Genomic DNA, 6,239 nt, shown 5'->3' with positions numbered 1-6,239 from the left:
TCTTTAATGGCAGTGCTCTTTAATGGGGAGCCCCGGTGGCACGGTGGTTAAGAACTCAGCTGCTAACCAAAATGTCAGCAGTTTGAATCCACCAGCCGCTCCTTGGAAACCCTGTGGGGCAGCTCTGCTCTGTCCTACGGGATCTGACTATAAGTCGGAATCGTCTCGATGGCGATAGGTTTGTTTTATTTTTTTTAAATCTCCAAATGTCTGTTTGTAAAGGTTTTCTGAACCTTTTTTCTCTCCAAATAGAGTTCATTGTTTTGTCTCCTGCCTCCTATAGCATTCGGTAGGCATCTCCCTTGTAACGTGTTGTATCGTGTCGTAAGGAGGTGCTTACATACCTGTTTTGTTCTGAGGACTGTTACCTTTTAAAGGGAAAAGTTTAAGCCATATTCGTTCCCAGTACCTGGCACAGAAACAGAGAAAATGGTAGATGTATTAGTTATGTATTGCTGTGTAACAAATTATCCCAAAAGGTAACAACAATTTATTGTCTCACCCAGTTCCGAGCGTCAGGAACCCAAGAGCAGTTTAGATGGGTTCTGGCTTACAGTCTTTCATAAGACTTAAATCAAGTGTCAGTCAGGGCTGCAGTCATCCAAGGCTTGACTGGGTGTGGAGAACCCACTTCTAAGATGATTTATTCACACAACTGTTGACAGAAGTCTCAGTTCCTCACCCCAAGAACCTCTCCATAGACCGCTGAGTGTCATACCTAGACTTGGCAGCGAGCTTCTCCCAGAGCAAGAGATTCAAGAAAGGGAACAGAGCAGAAGCCATAATTTCTTCTATAATCTACCTCAGACATACCATCATTTTTGACATACTCTATTGGTCACACATGAGGGCATGAATACCAGGAGGCAGGGATCACTTGGGGCCATCTTGGAGGCTGGCTACCTCAGTAGGTACTCATGAGTAAGCACTCATTCAATGTCTGAATGAATGAATGAATAGAATGACCTCCTCTGGACCATATCCCAAAGCAATTAGTGACCAAAGTACCAAAACGAACTCATTTGTCATCAGTCTTTGCTATAATAAAGTCATTCCCAGACAATGGTTAGGACCACAAACAGCACTTGAGAAAGATTCCATGCATCACTCACCCACTCTCTGAATAAAAGGACCACCTTGTCATTTTTCAGGAATATGGATAGACACAGAGCAGGGAAGATGGGGTGATTGATCTGAGGTCACTGTGAAGGTCAGATGACCCAGGAGTAGACTCCCTGTCCACCGAGATCTACCAGAGTGAGTTGTAGATGAGCACCCTTTTTGGGTGCTATTGAGTTGTTTACAATGCTGAGTCTTCACCTATTTTCACTAAACGAAGATTCATGGGTCCAGGATATGGCCAGCTTATAATTCAATAGGTTAAGATTTTCCCTCTTCTCTATTTTGGACTGAGACATACCTTCCCATTACACTGCATTCTATTCTTCAGTATAAAGCAGAATAACTGGCCATTACTATGGATTTTTAGAGAAGATTTTGACATTACTTAATTGCTGTGTTTCTGAGAGAAAGAGTCATGGCCTGGTCACTTCGTCTTATCTTTTCGTCTCACACTAGTTAAGATGGACTAGGAAGAAAGGCCTGGTGATCCACTTCTGAAAATCAGCCAGTGACAATCCTGTGGATCACAATGGTAAGATCCCAATGGATCCCCACGAGTTGGGGTCTGACCCAACAGCAGCTAACAACAACACAAGTTCCCTGTACGGATTGTCCTTTCTTTTACTTCTAATCTCGACCTATCACAGTTCTACCAGTTCTTCTAGTTCCAGCCAGATCTCTCCTCCTTCAAAAAGCTGTCCTGATCATCTCCTCTGGAGTGCTTGCTTGCTTCCTCATGGGACCAACCCTCCCTCTCAATTTGTTTCACTCTTAATGACATTGGATTTTATATTGTAAATATTTAGGGGCATGCAGGAAAAGTCACACATATTTTTGTTCTCTATCTCCTCCCAAATAAATATTTCTTAAATGAACAACTGGATACTTTTGATTTCCTTTCAAAGAGTACCAGTTTAAATTCACTAAAGGCACTCTTCATTCATGGAAACTCTGGTGTAAATACTTTCGTAATGGACAAACTCTTTTTCAATCGTCTTTGTTTTGATTTGATTTTTAGTTAGTTTTTGCTTTTAACGGTGATTTCAGAGTTCTAAAAATTACTGCAGTTTTGAAGGCAGGGCACCCATACTGTGAAATTAACAGGTAACACGTGTGCGACGTTGATGTGTTTCTTTAACAAAATTAAATGCACTAATCACATACATTTCTAAAGCCCTTTGAAAAAGTGTGTCAAGCTTACGGGTGGCCGCATTCCAGCGAACTGAATCTTTGCTACGAAACAAGAGGAGGGGTGGGGGTGGGGAGAAAACCCTTACAAGGGAGACAACTGAGCATGTGCAAGGCTCTGTGCTAACCGAAGGAGGGAAGAGGAGCGCAGTTCGGGAAACAAGGAGCGGAAAGAGAAGAGAAAGGGAATTGAGGGGAGAGAGGGGAGTCTGATCACATCAGGAAATCCCCCAGAATACATGAATGGAGAGGAGGCACTCAGGAAAGGGTGTCTTTCAATCAGAGCGCCACCCATAGGTGACGGCTGACTTCCAGGACCCTCTGGCATCTCTTCACCAGGCCCCACTCTTGGAAGGTGAGGGCAGCGGGGACCAAGATATCACTCCCCCCACCAGGTGAATCCTGAGATACCAGCCGTTTTCCTGACATACCTCTGTCACCCCGCCTGGGAATGTAGCTTTGGATTTGGAGAGGAGGTAGTGTGATATGGAAAAGATCTGTGGGTGGCGCAAGCAGTTGGTGCTCTACTACTAACCTAAAGGTTGGTGGTTCAAACCCACCCAGCGGCACCACAGAAGAAAGGCAAAGAAAATCCTATGGAGCAGTTCTATTCTGTAGCATATGGGGTTGCCATGAGTTGGAGTCTACTCGAAGTCACTGGGTTTGTTGGGTTGTTTGTTTTAGTGTGGTATGGGGGAGTCCGCTGGACTTGGAAGAATTCTGGCTCTGCCACTTGGAAGTTGACAATGGACCCCATCTCTTGGAGCCTCAGTTTTCTCATCTCTAAATTGGGACTAATAATACAATTCAGGATTGTTGTAAGGATTACACAATAGTAGGTATACCATAAATGGTAGCTATTGAAAGGCAGAATAGCATGGTGGTTCAAAGCACGGAGTCTGGATCTAGACTTCCTGGGTTTGAATCCTTGCAGGCTTATTCTCGGTGTAACTTATTTTCTCTGTGCTTCACTTTCCTAATCTATAAAAAGGGGATAATAACAGCACAGTTTCTACCTGATAGAGTTGATGAAAGAATGCGATGGTTATAATACAGTGACCGTCACATGAAAAGCATGTGGCAGATGGAAGTAGCGGTATTTGTTATTGTTATACAAGATGCCGTGGAGGGCAACAGTGAAGACTGTGCTCTGGAGCTGAATTACCTGGATTCAGATCCTGGTTCCACTCTTCACCAATTATATGACTTTAGAGTTTTGATTCCTTCATCTGTAAATTGGGGATAACAATAGTATCTACTTCATAGGATTGAATGAATTCATATATGGAAAGTGCTTACAATAGTGCTGGTGCATGTAAACAAAAAAATCTTAGCCGTTACTATCATAAATTCTAATCCAGTTTCTGGACATTTCCATGGATAATGTTAAACCCTGGTATTTTACACAATTACATAAACAATGTTAAAGTTTATATATACTTTGGTGATTAATTTAGACTACCAGTTCCCTTGGAAATAAGCCAGGCTTTCGGCGGTAGAAGGTTTTCCACTGGGTCCCAGTTGACCACCTCTTCAGTGTCTATGAATCTAGCAGATGGTGAGCTGCATTTTAAACTAGTCCCTCCAAAGAGAAGGCTGTAAAGTTCCCAGAAACATTAAATGCCCTCATTACACCAGAGTGCCGTTGTCTCCAGCTCTGTGACCCACACCTTAATGACTGGCCGTGTGGGGTCCCGCACAAAGGGAAGAGACCTTGTAATTAGGTCCGATCGAGAATCTCCCACAGGACCCCGTGTGCTACAGACTCAGAGGTTTTCAGTGACACATCAAAACCGAGCTACTTCACAGCACATTTTTTTCTTTGGTCTCTGGCTGTACTGCAGTAACAGGCCAAGTCGTTCCTTCACCGGAAAGGCTTACAGTCCGGGAAACTTTTTTTTTTTTTTTTTTTCTTTTCTTCAGCCAGTAATCGTGTAGCACAGTGATGTCACCCCACAATTATGCAATATGACTTAACTGTTGGATAGGTGACAAGAATTCCACTGACACCAGGATCACAACGAAACTGCTTAGCTGCTAAATTAGTCATATTGTACTTTGCAGATAAGTCACTTGTAAACTGTGATTAACTGCCAGTTTAAACAGCACTATTGTCTGGGCAGGGACGTCAGGGCTCATCAGTCATCGTTTAAATGATCACATCCAGGTATTCCAGCGTCTGAATAATGCAAATGAGGCCACTGAACTTCACAACGTCTCAGGCCACTGGAGAAGGGATGCGGTGTGAAAAGGAAGTACTATCTTCTCTTTTTAGGGGAAAATCTGTAAATAAATAAATAAATAAATTCATCGACTGTCTTCTTATGCGTCATTTTAATCTCTTGATGATTTTCGCAGTCCAAACAGGATGAAACTAGGGTCTGGTCCTCACTGAGGACAGGGAGCGTTCAGCGTTGCTTTGTTTTTCTCACACAAGCTGCTCTCTGTCCTGCAATTCAACCACGCTGGGAGAGGGGCCGTTTTGCTCACCGGAAGCCATCACTTATCCCACAATATCAGTGGTTAAAACTAATGCTTAAATCTGTTCATTTAAAAAGTAGTAGTATGTATCTCGGAGCCCCGGTGGTGCAGTGATTCAGAGCTTGGCTGCTAACCAAAAGGTCGGCAGTTCGAATCCACCAGCTGCTGCTTGGGAACCCTATGGGGCAGTTCGGAATTGACTCCACAGCAACAGGTTTGATTTTTTTTTTTTTTGGATATATATCTTAGAAAAACATTAGGAAATACTAGAGAGTACACAAAAGAAGGTAAGTTCCCCCATAACCCTGCACTCCCCGAAAACAACCATCATTAAAATTTTGTTGTCTATTCTTCCAGTCCTCTCTTTACAAATTTATACCCTTGTAATCATGTTGCATGTGTTATTTTATATTATAATTTTCTATCATGACACATTTTTGAGGTAGTCTTTACAACAGTGTTTATAATATTTCATCAAGATGTACACTGTAGTTTTTCCCTTATTGCTCCCATTTTTCCAGTGCTTTGATTACAAAAATAGTTATTACTTTTTCTATGTGTGAGATTATGCTTTTTCCATATTTCAGATTAATTTCTAGGCAAAAGGCCCAGAAGTGGAAATACTGGTTTCAAACCTAGCAAAGGTTTTTCTGTCAAATTACTTTCCTAAAAGTAATACCAACTCACTCCAGAAACCTGCAAAGCACAAGTGACCCACGTATAGTTATTTCTCAAGGTGAATCAATGCCTGAAGACTGTGTAGAAAACCAAAAACCCGTTGCCATCGAGTCAACTCCAACTTACAGTGACCCCATAGGACAGAGTAGAACTGCCCCATAGGGTTTCCAAGGAGCGGCTGGTAGATTCAAACTGCCGACCTTTTGGTTAGCAGCCGAGCTCTTAATCACTGCACCAGCAGGGTAGGAAGGAATGTAACTATGAAAGCTGTTGTTTCCAACCAAACTCTTATACCAGGACAGGGGCAGCTAGAATTTTTTCAGGCCACACCCCTGCAAACAGAAGGGGATAGAGGTAATTACCTTATCTTTGCTTGGTCCAGAATCACCTACTCATCAGAATATCCCCTACTAGATTTTCCATGTTATTTTCCTAGAACGTGTTTCTGGCGTAATGAAATGTCGCCACAGAATGCAGCATGTACCACGTCTGGGTTCCACTCATCTCTGAGTTAACCAGCCCTAGGCAGTTCAGCAGTAGAATGCTCGCCTTCCATGCAGGAGACCAGGGTTCGGGTCTCAGCCAATGCACCTCAAGGGCAGCCACCACCCATCTGTCAGTGGAGGCTTGTGTGTTTCATCAATGGCGAGGTAAGGTTATTGAAAAGAGAGCCACAGCTAGCTATATCCTGACGAATTTTCTAAAATTCCAAATTTCAAGAGAAAAAATCCTACAAGATTATACATACACAGCAAATTAGAACAAATAAA

General features: G+C 42.7%; 1 long non-coding RNA gene across 1 annotated transcript in view; it reads right to left on the bottom strand.

Moving 5' to 3' along the window:
* Nucleotides 1-3,506: 3,506 nt before the first annotated feature.
* Nucleotides 3,507-6,239, bottom strand: part of LOC111821067 (uncharacterized) — a 7,188-nt gene continuing 4,455 nt past the window's right edge. The window contains exon 3 of the long non-coding RNA XR_002824545.1: nt 3,507-3,539. This is a non-coding gene — a long non-coding RNA (uncharacterized LOC111821067). The remainder of the gene's footprint in view (nt 3,540-6,239) is intronic.

Source organism: Trichechus manatus, unplaced genomic scaffold (genome assembly GCF_000243295.1).
Source record: "Trichechus manatus latirostris isolate Lorelei unplaced genomic scaffold, TriManLat1.0 scaffold00062, whole genome shotgun sequence".
NCBI lineage: Eukaryota > Metazoa > Chordata > Mammalia > Sirenia > Trichechidae > Trichechus > Trichechus manatus.
Note: the sequence above shows the minus strand (reverse complement) of the source record. Positions and strands in the feature narration are given on the sequence as shown.